This window comes from Eptatretus burgeri, chromosome 2 (assembly GCF_056783735.1).
Source record: "Eptatretus burgeri isolate ZD-2024b chromosome 2, Ebu_testis_v1, whole genome shotgun sequence".
Taxonomy (NCBI): domain Eukaryota; kingdom Metazoa; phylum Chordata; class Myxini; order Myxiniformes; family Myxinidae; genus Eptatretus; species Eptatretus burgeri.
This window is the reverse complement of record NC_140962.1, coordinates 21,557,802-21,572,877: the sequence shown is the minus strand read 5'-3', so window position 1 is coordinate 21,572,877 and position 15,076 is coordinate 21,557,802. Positions and strand designations below refer to the sequence as shown.

Below are 15,076 nucleotides of genomic sequence, written 5' to 3'. Positions count from 1 at the left end.
GGCAAAGCCTTTGGGACCCTTATTGTTTGATGTTAGGAGGAAAACCATGGGGTAACCTTCCCGGGTCAGATTGCAGTAGTATATGCCATGGTGGTGCTGAGGTGTCGTCCACCAGATGGCGGTCTCCTTGGGTTAACCTGAAGCGGGCCCTTTTGGAGGGTGCCTGGAATGTCCTATCCCTAAGAGAGGCTGATCACCTGTCTCTGTTATCATCTGAGCTCAAGCGTTTGAACATCAGTATTGCAGCGTAACCTCTCTGAGGTTCGGAGACTGGATAGTGGTGAGATCATAGTGGGTGGTTACACCTCCTATTGGTCTGGTCGCTCTCATGGTTACCATGCCCAAGGAGTTGCTGTAGCTGTTCAATAATTTGACTCCAATGATAATTGAGGTAACACCGGTCAACGAGCGTATTATGAAACAAAGGATTCGTCACTCCTTGGGTTACGTTTCCCTGGTCTCTGTTTATGCTCCGGCTGAGGTGAGTGATCTCACCGTAAAGGATGCATTCTATGCCATGCTCGAGTCTGTGGTTAATCAGTGCCCCAGGCGAGATACACTTTTAGTCTTGGGGGATTTTAATGCATCAATTGGAACTGATAGGGATGGTTATGAGACATGTGTTGGACTCCATGGGTCTGGAACTGAACCAGAATAGCACTAAGTTCCTTGACTTTGCAAGAAGTCATGGACTTAGGGTGGCTGGTTTATGGTTTCAGCACCCACAGGCTCATCGCTGGACTTGGTATTTTAATGCTGGTGGTGTGGCAAAGGAGACTGGCCATGTGCTTGTTGATGGTTGCTGGAGGATGATCCAGAACTGCAGGGTCTTCCGGAGCGCTCAGTTCCTCAATACCGACCACAGGCTTGTGGTAGCAACTGTGAAGTTGCAGCTTAAATCCAGGAGAATGGTACCATCCCATCCTTGGCTGGATGTTGGCAAGCTCAAGGATGAGAGGGTAGCTGAGGAGTGTGTGAACAGGCTGAGTGGGGATTTGGGGAGTCTGGGTGCTTTGGGGAATTCTGAAGAGTTGTGGAGTACCTTCAAGACTACCATCCTTGATGTTGCTGGTGGATGTCTTGGAACGCACCCTTGGGTGAAGAAGAATTTTGTCTCTCAAGGGACACCATTGACCACAGTCGCAGGGCCAGGCTTAATGGCAGAGTTGAGCTGTTCAGGGAGTTGAGGTGAAAACTGTACGTGCATTGAGGGTGGACAAGGAGGCCTACGTGCGAGGAATCTGTGAGGGGGTAGAGCATCACCTGTGGTCAAGTGATTCTCGTCCTGCTTGCAGGGGAATTTGCACATTGCGTTCCTCCAAGCCTGTCCCTCGGTGTACTGCCGTTAGAGTGGAGGGTGGTGGGCTCTTGACAGAGGAGTCCGAAGTGAAGGCCCGCTGGGCCGGTTACTTTGAGCGGCTGTACCAGGTTGATTCACCAGCTGTTGAGTTGGATGGTCGGGGTGATACTATCCCCATTGTTGACCCTCCAATCAACTGTGATCCACCTTCGTTTATGGAAACACAGGCTGCGGTGAACTGGTTGAAATGGGTTAAAGCTCCTCGGATCTGTGGCTTCCATGCTGAACTTCTCCAGGATGGTGAAAATGCTGTATCAAGTCTTTGCATGCAGTTCTGTGCTCTGCCTGGAACATAGGCATCATCCCAACTGACTGGAAGAGGGGCCTTGTGTTTCTCTGGAAAGGGAAGGGTAATCGCCAGTACTGCAACAACTACCGAGGGGTTACGTTGCTGTCAGTGCCAGGCAAGGTCTTTGCTCAGATAATTCTTGGCAGGGGGTGCCACCATCCGCTTGAGCACCAGCGCCCAGAGCAGTCAGGCCTTACACCAAAGAGGTCAATGATTGACCGTATCCTTGCCCTTTGGGTCCTCACCGAACACAGACGAGAGTTTCGGCAGCGGCTGCTTGCAGCCGATGTTGATCTCTGCAAAGCATTCGATGCAGTGAATCAGGATGCCCTCTGGAGGATTCTTTGTCTTCGTGGGGTGTCACTCAAACTGATCAATCTGATGTCTGAACTTCACTCTGGTACTGAGAGTGCTGTGAGATGTGGTGATACCATCTCCAACTTATTTCAGGTTGTTACTGAAGTTCGTCAGAGGAGTGTAATGGCCCCCACACTTTTCAGCACTTGTATGGACTGGATTCTGAGGAGGATGTCAGAGAGATCAAGCTGCGGTGCAACGTTTGGGAATGTCAAGACCTCTGACCTTCATTTCGCAGATGATGCAGTCATCTTTGCAGAGACTGGATATCCTTTTGGGAGCCCTCGAGGTGCTGAATGAGGAGAGTCAGAGCCGCTGGGATTACGAGTTTCCTGGGTCAAAACTAAGATCCAGGCTTCAATGACATCTTGGATGCTGCTCTCTTGTCTGTACCTGTTTGTGGTGATGATGTTGAGGTCACGGAGAGATTCACTTATGTTGGCAGTGATATTCATGACTGCTGGCTGGAAGTCAGAGGTCAGTCGACGTTTGGGTCGGGCTTGGGGAATCATGGATTCACTGGATCACAGGGTGTGGCGCTGTCGGTACCTGTGCAGGAGGACGAAAGTCTGAGTCTTCAGGTCCTTGGTGCTTCCAGTTTTGCTCTCTCGATGTGAGACTTCGACTATGTCCAGGGATCTGAGATGGAGTCTTAATTCCTTTGGTACTCAGTCTCTTTGGAGAATTCATGGCTATCGCTGGTCAGACTTTGTGTCCAACGAGTGGTTGCTGAGAGAGACTCAAATGAGATTTGTTACCTGCATAGTCGGTGAGCGTCAGCTGCGTCTGTATGGACATGTGGCTCGTTTTCCTGATGCTGATTCTGCTCACCAGATTCTCAGCAAGGGAGCACATGAGTGCAGGAGGTCAATGGGCTGATCACGTGCCTCTTGGTTGCAGCAGGTTGATTAGCTTCTCAACGAGATGGGGATGGGCTGGGCATCTGCCAGCTGGATGGCCAGAGGGAGGCCCCTGGAGTACCGGTAGAAAGTGGATGCAGCAACGCACTGCTCTGACACATGCTCCCATACCTGACCTGACTTGACCTGAGGTCTCACCAGATAGTTCCGCAGAAGCAGTCTCGTCATCTGATGTCAGTTGCCTTCAACGACAAGGTGGTGGCACCGTCCAGCACTCTTGACATGATTAGTGCCTGAGCAAGCTGTGTCTTTTATTTCCAGACCAACATGGGTGGAATGCAGGTATTTAAACTGCCGAAGGGTGGATTTTCCCATATCTATCCACATTTGCACCTCCTTGCTGTCATCTGGAGTGTGGTTGATCGACACGCCCAGGTACTTGAAAGATGTGACGAGGGGTATTGGTATCAAGTGGTATGTGATGTTGTTGTCATCCATTGTTGGTTGGACAACCATGTATGCCATCTTGCCAAGATGGATGACGAGCCCATACCCATATGATGTGTCGCCCAGGATTGCAGGCATCTCTTCTGCATCAGCTCTGCATCGCGCCATCATCACGAGGTCATCGGCGTATCTGATCTCCTTTACGGAGATACCACTTACATTGGGTGCCCTTCGGTGTGATGTGCATTCATACCACTCCCGCATGAGACATTCGGTGTAGAGGCTGAAAAGTGTAGGGAACAATGGACAGCCTTGTCATACTCCGACAGGCGTCTCAAACTCGGCTATCATCTGACCTTTCCAACGGAGCTGACCTCTTGAGTTGATAGAGAGATCCTCAGGCAGTTGCATCACATCCTCTTCTATACCAAATTCCACAGTTTTGTAAACAGTAGTGCATGGTTTACAGTCAAATGCCTTCCTATAGTCAACAAAGACCAGGTGGAGAGGGCGTTTTCCTGCATAGTAAGCTTCAGTCACACCTTTTAAGAAGGAAGATCCCATCAGTTGTGTCCTTACAACGTCCAAAGCCACATTGGGTGTCTCTTGCTTCAAGACTGGAGGTTCTTTCCAATCTGAATTGACACATTGAGAATGATCTTACTTGCATGGCTGATGAGTGCAAGTGTTCTATAATTGCTGCACAAACCTCTGTCGTTCTTTTTGTGCAAAGCAATATACACCGACTTGGTCATCGACGGTTTCCACTTTCTGGTGTTCCATATATTACACACTGCTTTGTGGAGGGCTTTAAATACTTCTGGGTCCTGTGCTCAAGCTTTAAGAGCTTCCAATGTGACCATCAACCCCGGTAGCCCGATGGTTTTTCAACGCCTGAATGGCTTTCTTGATTTCTTCTGGTGTGGGTGGATTTCCTTCATCCTTAATTGTGTGCTGGGGCAGACGTGATTGGTTGGACTCGAATAGCTCCTCAGCATATTGATGCCATCGTTGTATTTCTTCTTCGGCCGACTCCAATACCAAGCCGTTGGCATCTTTGATGTTCACCATAGGAGGACAGGGTTTCTGAAGAAGAGCATCAGCAGTTTTGAGCAGAGTTCTACTGTCGTGATCCCGGTATGCTTGGTCCATTGTGTTAATATTTTCCACCAACCATTCGTCAAGATCCTTTTCATATTCATGTTTGACCTCATTCCTCAGGCCTGTAACTTCTGGAGTGCCTACAGCCTGCCTCTTGCACTTGTTGAAGTGTTTTTGCCGACAAATGGGACCGTTTCGTCTGAGACGTGTGCGTGCCAGAGGTCTCAAGAGTTGCATCGTGTATGGTACTTGCGATAACTTCAAGAGTCACCTTGTGCAACACGGGATCTAACCAGCCAACGAAAGCCAATGTATGTTCTTTCAGGCTTTAGGGCTTCAACATTTGGGCGTTTTGATGATAAAATGTTCAGCAGGTTGATAAAACTTCCATTTCAGGTTGCAAATTACGAACTGATAGTCAGTGTCAAAGCAATCGCTGGAGGAACGACAATTGGTCAGGTGATTCCTTGCTTCTGTGCCGATTAGAATGTAAGCAATGGCATTTCTTGCCCTGCTGATCCAAGTTACCTTATGAGAAGATCATTTGGGAAACCAGGAGTGTGCAGCATTGAGGTTGTTTCCCTTGCAAAATTCAACCAGTCTGTCTCCTCTTGGATTTCTGTCACCGCAACCATGAGGTCCCATGATGAGAGGAACGCATTCATTAGTTTCCAAGTTTTGCATTGAAGTCACCAGCCACTACAAGTGTGTGACAATTATTTTATTGGAATTGATCACATCTTGCAGCTGCTTGTAGAAGTCATCAATAGCGTCATCCGCTACAGTCAATGTAGGCACATAAACAGAAACAAACGGAAAGGTACCTTTCCTCAACTGAAAACGAGCAGCCATAATTAACCTCCGCCATCTTGGAAGATGGACAGAGGTTACTCTTTTCACCCCTTTTTGTTTGTTTGTTTGTGAACAGTATTACGGAAAAACTCCTCAACGGATTTCGACGAAACTTGGTGGCGGGGTTAGGTATGGTCCAAGGATCATGCCATTAAATTTTGGACTTGGTCCCCCCCCCACCCCCCAAAAAAAATTGTTTGAGAATTTTTTTTTTATTTTTTTTTGCATTTCTACATGTTTTAAGTGATTTCCAACCCCCCCCCCCCCCAAAAAAAAAGAGAATTTTTTTTTTTTGCATTTCTACATGTTTTAAGTGATTTCCAACCCCCCAAAAAAAATTGTTAGAGAAATTTTTTTTTTTGCATTTCTACGTTTTAAGTGATTTCCAACCCCCCCTCCCAAAAAAATTGTTTGAGAAAAATTTTTTTTTTGCATTTTTCCATGTTTTAAGTGATTTCCAACCCCCCCCAAAAAAATTGTTCCCCCCCGGGCAATTTTTTTTTTGCATTTCTACATGTTTTAAGTGATTTCCAACCCCCCCAACAAAAATTGTTAGAGAAAAAAAAATTTGGAACTTTTTTTTTCAACAAAATTTAGATTTTTATTTATTTATTTTTTGCATTTTTACATGTTTTAAGTGATTTCCAACCCCCCCTCCCCCCCCAAAAAAAATGTTGGAGAAAAGAACTATAACTCTGTCAGCACTGTTGACATCATATTTAATGAATAAGATATAAGGTTCACTTGAGTGACCCAGCAGTATTGGCGGCGGAGGTTTTGCACTCTCCCGAGTGCTCCCCCTCTAGTTCAATCTGAGATGTAGTAGGTAGCAAGTCGGCTGTTTTTGCCTGTGTGGACATCAGTATACCAACACCTGCATAGTGTGTTTCACCACCTGGCATCACAATGTGACCACTGCATGACTTTTTTCTGGCCGATGCTGTGAGTTTCACTGAGAGTTATGACATCGTACCGGTAGTTTTTCAACATGGCATCAGATGTTCAGGTGCTAGATCATAATAAAGTGTGGTCACGTTCCAGCATCCGAAGCTAAAGGTTCCCATGTTTTGTTCTTCATGCATCTTCAACCGCGCACCGTCCAATGTTCGATCTAAGTGTGAGGCGTCATTACAACACAAACAAATGAAAACATGATGACCTTCATCCCCAGTAGTTTCAAACCCAGTTAGTGCGCTCCGGGGCTCCACGTACAAAAGGGTGTCGTTGTGGTTCTCTGTGTTGTAATTTATTTGGAGGTTTTGGTGAAAGATTTCTGCTGGCGTGTCTCGCACTCCACCAGCGTAGCGAATTGGCCATTTAGCAAAGTTAAGTTGCCTTCCACCCTTTTGTGGGTGTTGTTTTTAATTCCACAAGGGTTACTCACAAACCCACCCAGCAAAGGAACCCTGATGGGGGACCTCAGTTATCCCGTTGAGTACCCAGTTGGTTGGAGAGGTAGAGGTAGCCAATCTCTTCACTGGAGGTTAGGACCGTTTGGAATAACCAAACCATCTCAACAACCCACTGCCCCCAAAACACCAGGATGGCAGTTCATAGCTGAGTTGATTCAAACCCAGGCTTGACAGCTCAGAGACGAATGTGCGTACCTCCAGGGCCAAGGCCATCATGCCAGCCCCACTTTGCTTACTGATTAGGGCTATTTCAACACTTCAATAGGAGACTGAGACATGTCTCCAATTCCCAGACTTGCATGGACAGGGTCCATAGCTTTGGCACAACAAGGTGGTGGGAATAATTTGGGCTGTTGAAGTAGTTGTATGGTACAATCAAGAATTGAAATCTCGTGGATTGTTCTCGTGGATCTTGATATGTTCTCGTGGATCAGGCATTACGTGGTGGAGGTATGTGCTTTACCGAGTGCCCTCCTAGTTTATCAACTGTAGCTGGAGCCCGTGATGACAGTCCAAGACCGTTCATGCATGTTGGCTGGAAGCATGTTTTCTGACTGCCCTCGATTGCCATCTCTGCAGCAACGGGTTTTGGTAGTTATGTCTGCACATGACAAGTGACCCTAAACCTAAAGCCTGCTGTTGGCTTCAGATTTTCGGGTCTTGGGTTTGAGCCCCTGTCGTTCCAGTAAATAACGCCAGGTGGGGGTTGTCTCATCCTTCCGTCCTTCCGAGGTCAGCTTCAGATTTTCGGGTCTTGGGTTTGAGCCCCTGTCGTTCCAGTAAATAACGCCAGGTGGGGGTTGTCTCAGCCTGCCATCCTTCCGAGGTCAGCAAAATGAGCACCATTGAGGATCAAGCTGTTCGTCATCAAACTTCCCTATTGAGGAAGAAGAAGAAGAAGTGGAAGAAGAAGACCACGTATTCACCGACCGGAAGCTCGAATATTCGAATGCCCAGATTTCGATAATTTTCCTCTAGCTGTTCCCAATTGTCTTTATATTTTGTCCTTCCGTGTATTTCTCATCGACGATTATTATTATTATTATTATTTTTGACATTATTATCATTGACATATGACATAAGAATAATGACAACGAATTAAAGGTTGTTTATCCGGTTTGGTATAGCATTGATGACTGCAGAGTATTATAAAAGGGAAACGATTATAATTTAACGATGAGACCCAAGACACTCGCGACGCTGTTACGAACTACTCGAAGATGGAAGCCAGACGCAGAATCTGTCGAATCCTGGGAATTTGAACCGAGTTGTGTTGTGAATACATGATGGTATTATTTCATTCGAGTGTAAAGATTGGATCGTTTTGATGGATGTAATATATAAATATATATGTAAATAGTAAAAAAAAAAATTAACCTCGACTGGGTGGTGTGGTGGCTTCAGCGTTCGCTCTTGGTTCTGGGAGGTCGGCGGTTCAATATTAACCTCGACTGGGTGGTGTAGTGGCTTCAGCGTTCGCTCTGGTTCTGGGAGATCGATGGTTCAAATCCCCGTTTCAAATCGAACCAAAGACTTCAAAAAAGGTACGTGCTGCTTCCTTGCTTGACGCTCAGCATTTGAAAAGATATAAAAATTGACAAAAAAAACCACCATATGTTGGCAATATTAGCGCAGTGCATCGAAGTTCCTGATAAAGAAAACGTGTGATTACTGCATTGAACAGGAGAGTGTTCCATTACCAAGCAGCTTGGAGGTTGCTCGCCAAGTGACGCAAGCACTGCGACGAAACGGTCTTTGAGGAACCGGCTGGCTGGCTTGACCCGTTCACAAGTTGAAGTCGTGTTGGTCGCTATGGTAACGGGTGGAACATGACAAGTTGAAGTCGTGTTGGTCGCTATGGTAATGGGTGGAACATTACAAGTTGAAGTCGTGTTGGTCGCTATGGTAACGGGTAGAACATGACAAGTTGAAGTCGTGTTGGTCACTATGGTAACGGGTGGAACATGACAACTTGAAGTCGTGTTGGTCGCTATGGTAACGGGTGGAACATGACAACTTGAAGTCGTGTTGGTCGCTATTGTAACGGGTGGAACATGACAAGTTGAAGTCGTGTTGGTCGCTATGGTAACGGGTGGAACAATGACAACTTGAAGTCGTGTTGGTCGCTATGGTAACGGGTGGAACATGACAAGTTGAAGTCGTGTTGGTCTCTATGTTAATGGGTAGAACATGACAAGTTGAAGTCGTGTTGGTCGCTATGGTAACGGGTGGAACATGACAACTTGAAGTCGTGTTGGTCGCTATGGTAACGGGTAGAACATGACAAGTTGAAGTCGTGTTGGTCGCTATGGTAACGGGTGGAACATAACAACTTGAAGTCGTGTTGGTCGCTATGGTAATGGGTGGAACATTACAAGTTGAAGCCGTGTTGGTCGCTATGGTAATGGGTGGAACATAACAACTTGAAGTCGTGTTGGTCACTATGGTAACGGGTAGAACAATGACTACTTGAAGTCCTGTTGGTCGCTATGGTAACGGGTGGAACATTACAGGTTGAAGTCGTGTTGGTCGCTATGGTAACGGGTGGAACATGACAACTTGAAGTCGTGTTGGTCGCTATGGTAACGGGTAGAACATGACAAGATGAAGTCGTGTTGGTTGCTATGGTAACGGGTGGAACATGACAACTTGAAGTCGTGTTGGTCACTATGGTAACGGGTAGAACAATGACTACTTGAAGTCCTGTTGGTCGCTATGGTAACGGGTGGAACATTACAGGTTGAAGTCGTGTTGGTCGCTATGGTAACGGGTGGAACATGACAACTTGAAGTCGTGTTGGTCGCTATGGTAACGGGTAGAACATGACAAGTTGAAGTCGTGTTGGTTGCTATGGTAACGGGTGGAACATGACAACTTGAAGTCGTGTTGGTCGCTATGGTAACGGGTAGAACATGACAACTTGAAGTCGTGTTGGTCGCTATGGTAACGGGTGGAAGAATGACTACTTGAAGTCGTGTTGGTCGCTATGGTAACGGGTAGAACATTACAAGTTGAAGCCGTGTTGGTCGCTATGGTAATGGGTGGAACATAACAACTTGAAGTCGTGTTGGTCGCTATGGTAACGGGTAGAACAATGACAACTTGAAGTCGTGTTGGTCGCTATGGTAACGGGTAGAACATGACAACTTGAAGTCGTGTTGGTCGCTATGGTAATGGGTGGAACATGACAAGTTTAAGTCGTGCTGGTCGCTATGGTAACTGGTGGAACATGACAACTTGAAGTCGTGTTGGTCACTATGGTAACGGGTAGAACAATGACTACTTGAAGTCGTGTTGGTCGCTATGGTAACGGGTGGAAGAATGACTACTTGAAGTCGTGTTGGTCGCTATGGTAACGGGTAGAACATGACAAGTTGAAGTCGTGTTGGTCGCTATGGTAACGGGTGGAACATGACAACTTGAAGTCATGTTGGTCGCTATGGTAACGGGTGGAACATGACAACTTGAAGTCGTGTTGGTCGCTATTGTAACGGGTGGAACATGACAAGTTGAAGTCGTGTTGGTCGCTATGGTAACGGGTGGAACATAACAACTTGAAGTCGTGTTGGTCGCTATGGTAACGGGTGGAACATGACAACTTGAAGTCGTGTTGGTCGCTATGGTAACGGGTGGAACATGACAAGTTGAAGTCATGTTGGTCGCTTTGGTAACGGGTGGAACATTACAAGTTGAAGTCGTGTTGGTTGCTATGGTAACGGGTGGAACATGACAACTTGAAGTCGTGTTGGTCGCTATGGTAACGGGTAGAACATGACAACTTGAAGTCGTGTTGGTCGCTATGGTAACGGGTAGAACAATGACTACTTGAAGTCGTGTTGGTCGCTATGGTAACGGGTGGAACAATGACTACTTGAAGTCGTGTTGGTCGCTATGGTAACGGGTGGAACATAACAACTTGAAGTCGTGTTGGTCGCTATGGTAACGGGTGGAACATGACAACTTGAAGTCGTGTTGGTCACTATGGTAACGGGTAGAACAATGACTACTTGAAGTCGTGTTGGTCGCTATGGTAACGGGTGGAAGAATGACTACTTGAAGTCGTGTTGGTCGCTATGGTAACGGGTGGAACATGACAACTTGAAGTCATGTTGGTCGCTATGGTAACGGGTGGAACATGACAACTTGAAGTCGTGTTGGTCGCTATTGTAACGGGTGGAACATGACAAGTTGAAGTCGTGTTGGTCGCTTTGGTAACGGGTGGAACATAACAACTTGAAGTCGTGTTGGTCGCTATGGTAACGGGTGGAACATGACAACTTGAAGTCGTGTTGGTTGCTATGGTAACGGGTGGAACAATGACTATTTGAAGTCGTGTTGGTCGCTATGGTAACTGGTGGAACATGACAACTTGAAGTCGTGTTGGTCACTATGGTAACGGGTAGAACAATGACTACTTGAAGTCGTGTTGGTCGCTATGGTAACGGGTGGAACATGACAACTTGAAGTCGTGTTGGTCGCTATGGTAACGGGTAGAACATGACAAGATGAAGTAGTGTTGGTCGCTATGGTAACGGGTGGAACAATGACTACTTGAAGTCGTGTTGGTCGCTATGGTAATGGGTGGAACATGACAAGTTTAAGTCGTGTTGGTCGCTATGGTAACTGGTGGAACATGACAACTTGAAGTCGTGTTGGTCACTATGGTAACGGGTAGAACAATGACAACTTGAAGTCATGTTGGTCGCTATGGTAACGGGTGGAACATGACAACTTGAAGTCGTGTTGGTCGCTATGGTAACGGGTAGAACATGACAAGTTGAAGTCGTGTTGGTCGCTATGGTAACGGGTGGAACATGACAACTTGAAGTCGTGTTGGTCGCTATTGTAACGGGTGGAACATGACAAGTTGAAGTCGTGTTGGTCGCTATGGTAACGGGTGGAACATAACAACTTGAAGTCGTGTTGGTCGCTATGGTAACGGGTGGAACATGACAACTTGAAGTCGTGTTGGTCGCTATGGTAACAGGTGGAACATGACAAGTTGAAGTCGTGTTGGTCGCTATGGTAACGGGTAGAACAATGACTACTTGAAGTCGTGTTGGTTGCTATGGTAACGGGTGGAACATTACAAGTTGAAGTCGTGTTGGTCGCTATGGTAACGGGTAGAACATGACAACTTGAAGTCGTGTTGGTCGCTATGGTAACTGGTGGAACATGACAAGTTGAAGTCGTGTTGGTCGCTATGGTAACGGGTGGAACAATGACTACTTGGGAAGTAAGTGAAATGAAACGTTTTGTTTGATTTAATGCCAAAGCGTTGCTCTTTTTACTTGTTTTTTTTTCTTCTTCTTGCACCTGGCAGGTAACCGGATGAATTTTAATGAGACACTGTTACGAACAGATGAGAAATGTACCTTTTCATCAATGCAAATTTATTATTTATTGCTCAGACCGACGATAATGTTCGAACACGCAAGAGGTGAGACAGACATGTGATATGTTTACGAGGGAGTCCCCCTCCCCCCAAAAAGGCTCATTATTTATCAACAGGGGTTTTGAGCAATTTTTAAAAGTCTTTCTTTTTTTGATCTTTTAAAGCCGGGGTTTAAACCCCAACGCAGAGAACAGCAAGTAAACTTGCATGAGGCCAAGTGGTGATTTGTTGGATGGTGCCGCTGTTGCTGACGCATCATGACTGGCATCACATGTTGGCATAATAATACCTTACCAGGCAGGGGAGGCAGGTCAGCCCTTTCCTGAAGGTCGTTAGTTAGCCAACTGGGTTTTTATTGTAACTCCACTAGCGGCATCGTAATTCTCTTGAGACTCACTTGCATTGTGTTGGGGCTTAGTCGGCGTAGTATTGATGGTAACCATTCCTTTAACGCTGTGAGGCACGTAGGGTTGCCGAGAGGCAGTTTCATTGGCTACGGAGTACAATCTTGGACGGGTCACCACACCGAAGCATGATATTATCAAATGGCTTATTACCCCAGTAAGCTGGTACTTATTTTGCCGAGCCCGGAAGGATGACTGGCGAGTCAACCCACCTGGTGTTAGTTCAACAGGACGACAAGGACTCAAACTCAAGACCCTGATATCTTAAGCCAACACCAGACCTCGTATATCGATGATAGCAACTGGTAGCTGCATATGCAAATTAAGTTGAGAGCATAACGTGCAAATCCTGGGTCTGTCTGGGAGTACAGCCAGGTTAGTGTCATTAAGCCTGCTACAAGTCTGTGGAAACTGGACCGTTGCGCTTGCACAAAGTGTGCAGAGATGGCAGAAATCGGATATCCGAGACTGCTACAAGTGAAAAGGGACAACAGAGACCCTGAGTCTTGGTTCTCACTGGCTGCCAGCACAGCAACTGAGACTCAGCACCAGCCAATGCTGTTCGGGGCCAGAGGACTTCATGAGAGAATGTAGTTGAGGGTCGTGTGAGCCATATGAAGGCAAGCGTTAAAGAAGGTGTGCTTGGGCTGGGTTTGAGGAGCCACACTGGGCATAGCTTCACAGTGGGAGCATGGTGCTCTGCATTGGCCAGTTTTGGTGTCAACGAGGACCAGCTCCTCAGCTTTTTCTTCCTCTCGTCCACACTCTGAGCTTTCTGCACCTCGCAGGACGAGCTTTGAGCTCCTTTCTGCTCTTATCAGGCCAAGCTTTTAGGACAAGGATGAAGACCACCTCCAAGTCCTCTTCCTCCTGTCCTCTTCCTCCTCCTCTAAGGATTTTGCTTTCTCCGTCTCGGCTCGTCCACATCCGTCCACATCCTCATTGGTCCACATCCGATGTGGTTGGATCCGTGATGCAGCTTGTGGGAAATGCCACTGTTTCTGAGGGAACCTCCATGAGCCCCCCCAAGCCCCTCCCCTCATGCACGAAGGCTGCGGAAAGCACCCCCAGTCCCTCCCTCACACGCAAACTTTCTATGTACAATCCTCCACTGCATCATGCGAGGGGCGTTGTCCCGCAGGCCATGAAGATCGATCATCATGCTTTATGCCATGAACGTGTGAAACAAGATAATGTGTGAGATGGCGTTGCAACAGAGAGGGATGCAGATGGACCGAGGGCTACCCGAACTGCTGTGGGGTTGAAGGTATGACCAATGGGGTGAAGGAGGGATTGTCGAAATGAGATTTGGTAAAGGGGGTTATTGGTGGATTGAGAAAGGCAGAGGGGGGAATGGACCAATGGGGTAAAGGAGGAAAGATTGAGAGTAGCAGAGGTGGGAGGGAAGATATCACACCGGGAAAACACAAACTAACCTTGACACATGCCACCCAAACATTCCTTGGGCAAGGGGCCAAGGACTATCTACACATTGACCAATGAAATAACTTATCCTCGGGTCACATCTGTGTCCATGTATGCTTTCTCCCTGGGGTAAGTTTCCAAAACCGTAACAATATGTATCTGCTGAGTCCCAAAATAATTTAATTTCACAGAATAAGTCTCCGTGGCATAATGGTTTGACCGTCAGAGCATCAGCTCTGAGTCTCTGAGGTCGGCCGCACAATTCCAACCCAGGCCAAGTCATACCAAAGACGTCAAAATGGTATGTGCTGCTTCCTTGCTTGATTCTCTGCATTTGAAGGATAGAGCATGGACAGACAAAACCATAGGTTTCAGGCATTGATGGGGAGGAAATAATTTCTCCCCAATTACTCCACTGCAAGTGGAGAGAAAAGTCACGTCAAAAAAGACTGTCACTGGTATCCAGTAGCTGTGTTTGAAGGAAGGCAACCCATTAGCTGTTTCACCTTTTTGTGTAATCTGCTTTCTGTAAATGTACATTTGTGTGTGTGTGTGTGTGTGTGTGTGTGTGTGTGTGTGTGTGTGTGTGTGTGTGTGTGTGTGTGTGTGTGTGTGTGTGTGTGTGTGTGTGTGTGTGTGTGTGTGTGGTAATAAGTGTAGAGCTCCTCCACAAGCTTTAGACCCTGTCGAGAAAAGGTCTGATAAACTGGCATCATTCATCAAGCTACAGTTTGTAACAGCATTGTAAATTAATCAAGTACTTATTTTTCGTCTTCTATTCAGTTGTAGGTGACTGTTTTTTTCCATTGCTTATCTATCTAAAGTAATCTAAAAGTGTAGAGACTAGATGAAGCAAATCAGGCAGGTTACCCTTCTTAGATAATTTGTGAGCCAGCTGAGTGTTGTCTAAAGTTCAGTAGTGATGAGGTGTTATTCGTCCTGACTTGTTTTCCAGAAGCTTAGAATCCAAGTTCATCGTATTGTTGTAGTCGGCGGACTCCTCCTAGTTGCTTGGTCCGAATCCGAGAAATCATGCCAAAGCGGTCATGCCCGCCAACTGATTCTGGCGCTCCGAGCCGGTTTAAAGGCTTGTTTGCCATGATGCCTTGCTCAGGTGTAACACCCGGGTAAGTTGGGAGACATGCTGATAGGTAGTATCATGCGCCCTATTTAA

At 46.7% G+C, this 15,076-nt stretch overlaps 1 protein-coding gene across 13 annotated transcripts in view; it reads left to right on the top strand.

Moving 5' to 3' along the window:
* Positions 1-8,075: 8,075 nt before the first annotated feature.
* The window catches only part of LOC147031560 (ankyrin repeat and SAM domain-containing protein 3-like), a 49,488-nt gene continuing 42,487 nt past the window's right edge, over positions 8,076-15,076 (top strand). For 4 of the 13 annotated variants that reach the window (XM_085865012.1, XM_085865043.1, XM_085865089.1 and 1 more), the window contains exons 1-3: positions 8,083-8,222; positions 8,363-8,493; positions 12,002-12,118. The gene's annotated coding sequence lies outside the window, so the exon portion shown is untranslated. Of the gene's footprint in view, positions 8,223-8,362; positions 8,494-12,001; positions 12,119-12,152; positions 13,745-15,076 lie in introns of those variants that run through there. The other 9 variants (XM_085865086.1, XM_085865052.1, XM_085865071.1 and 6 more) reach the window with 4 other exon arrangements.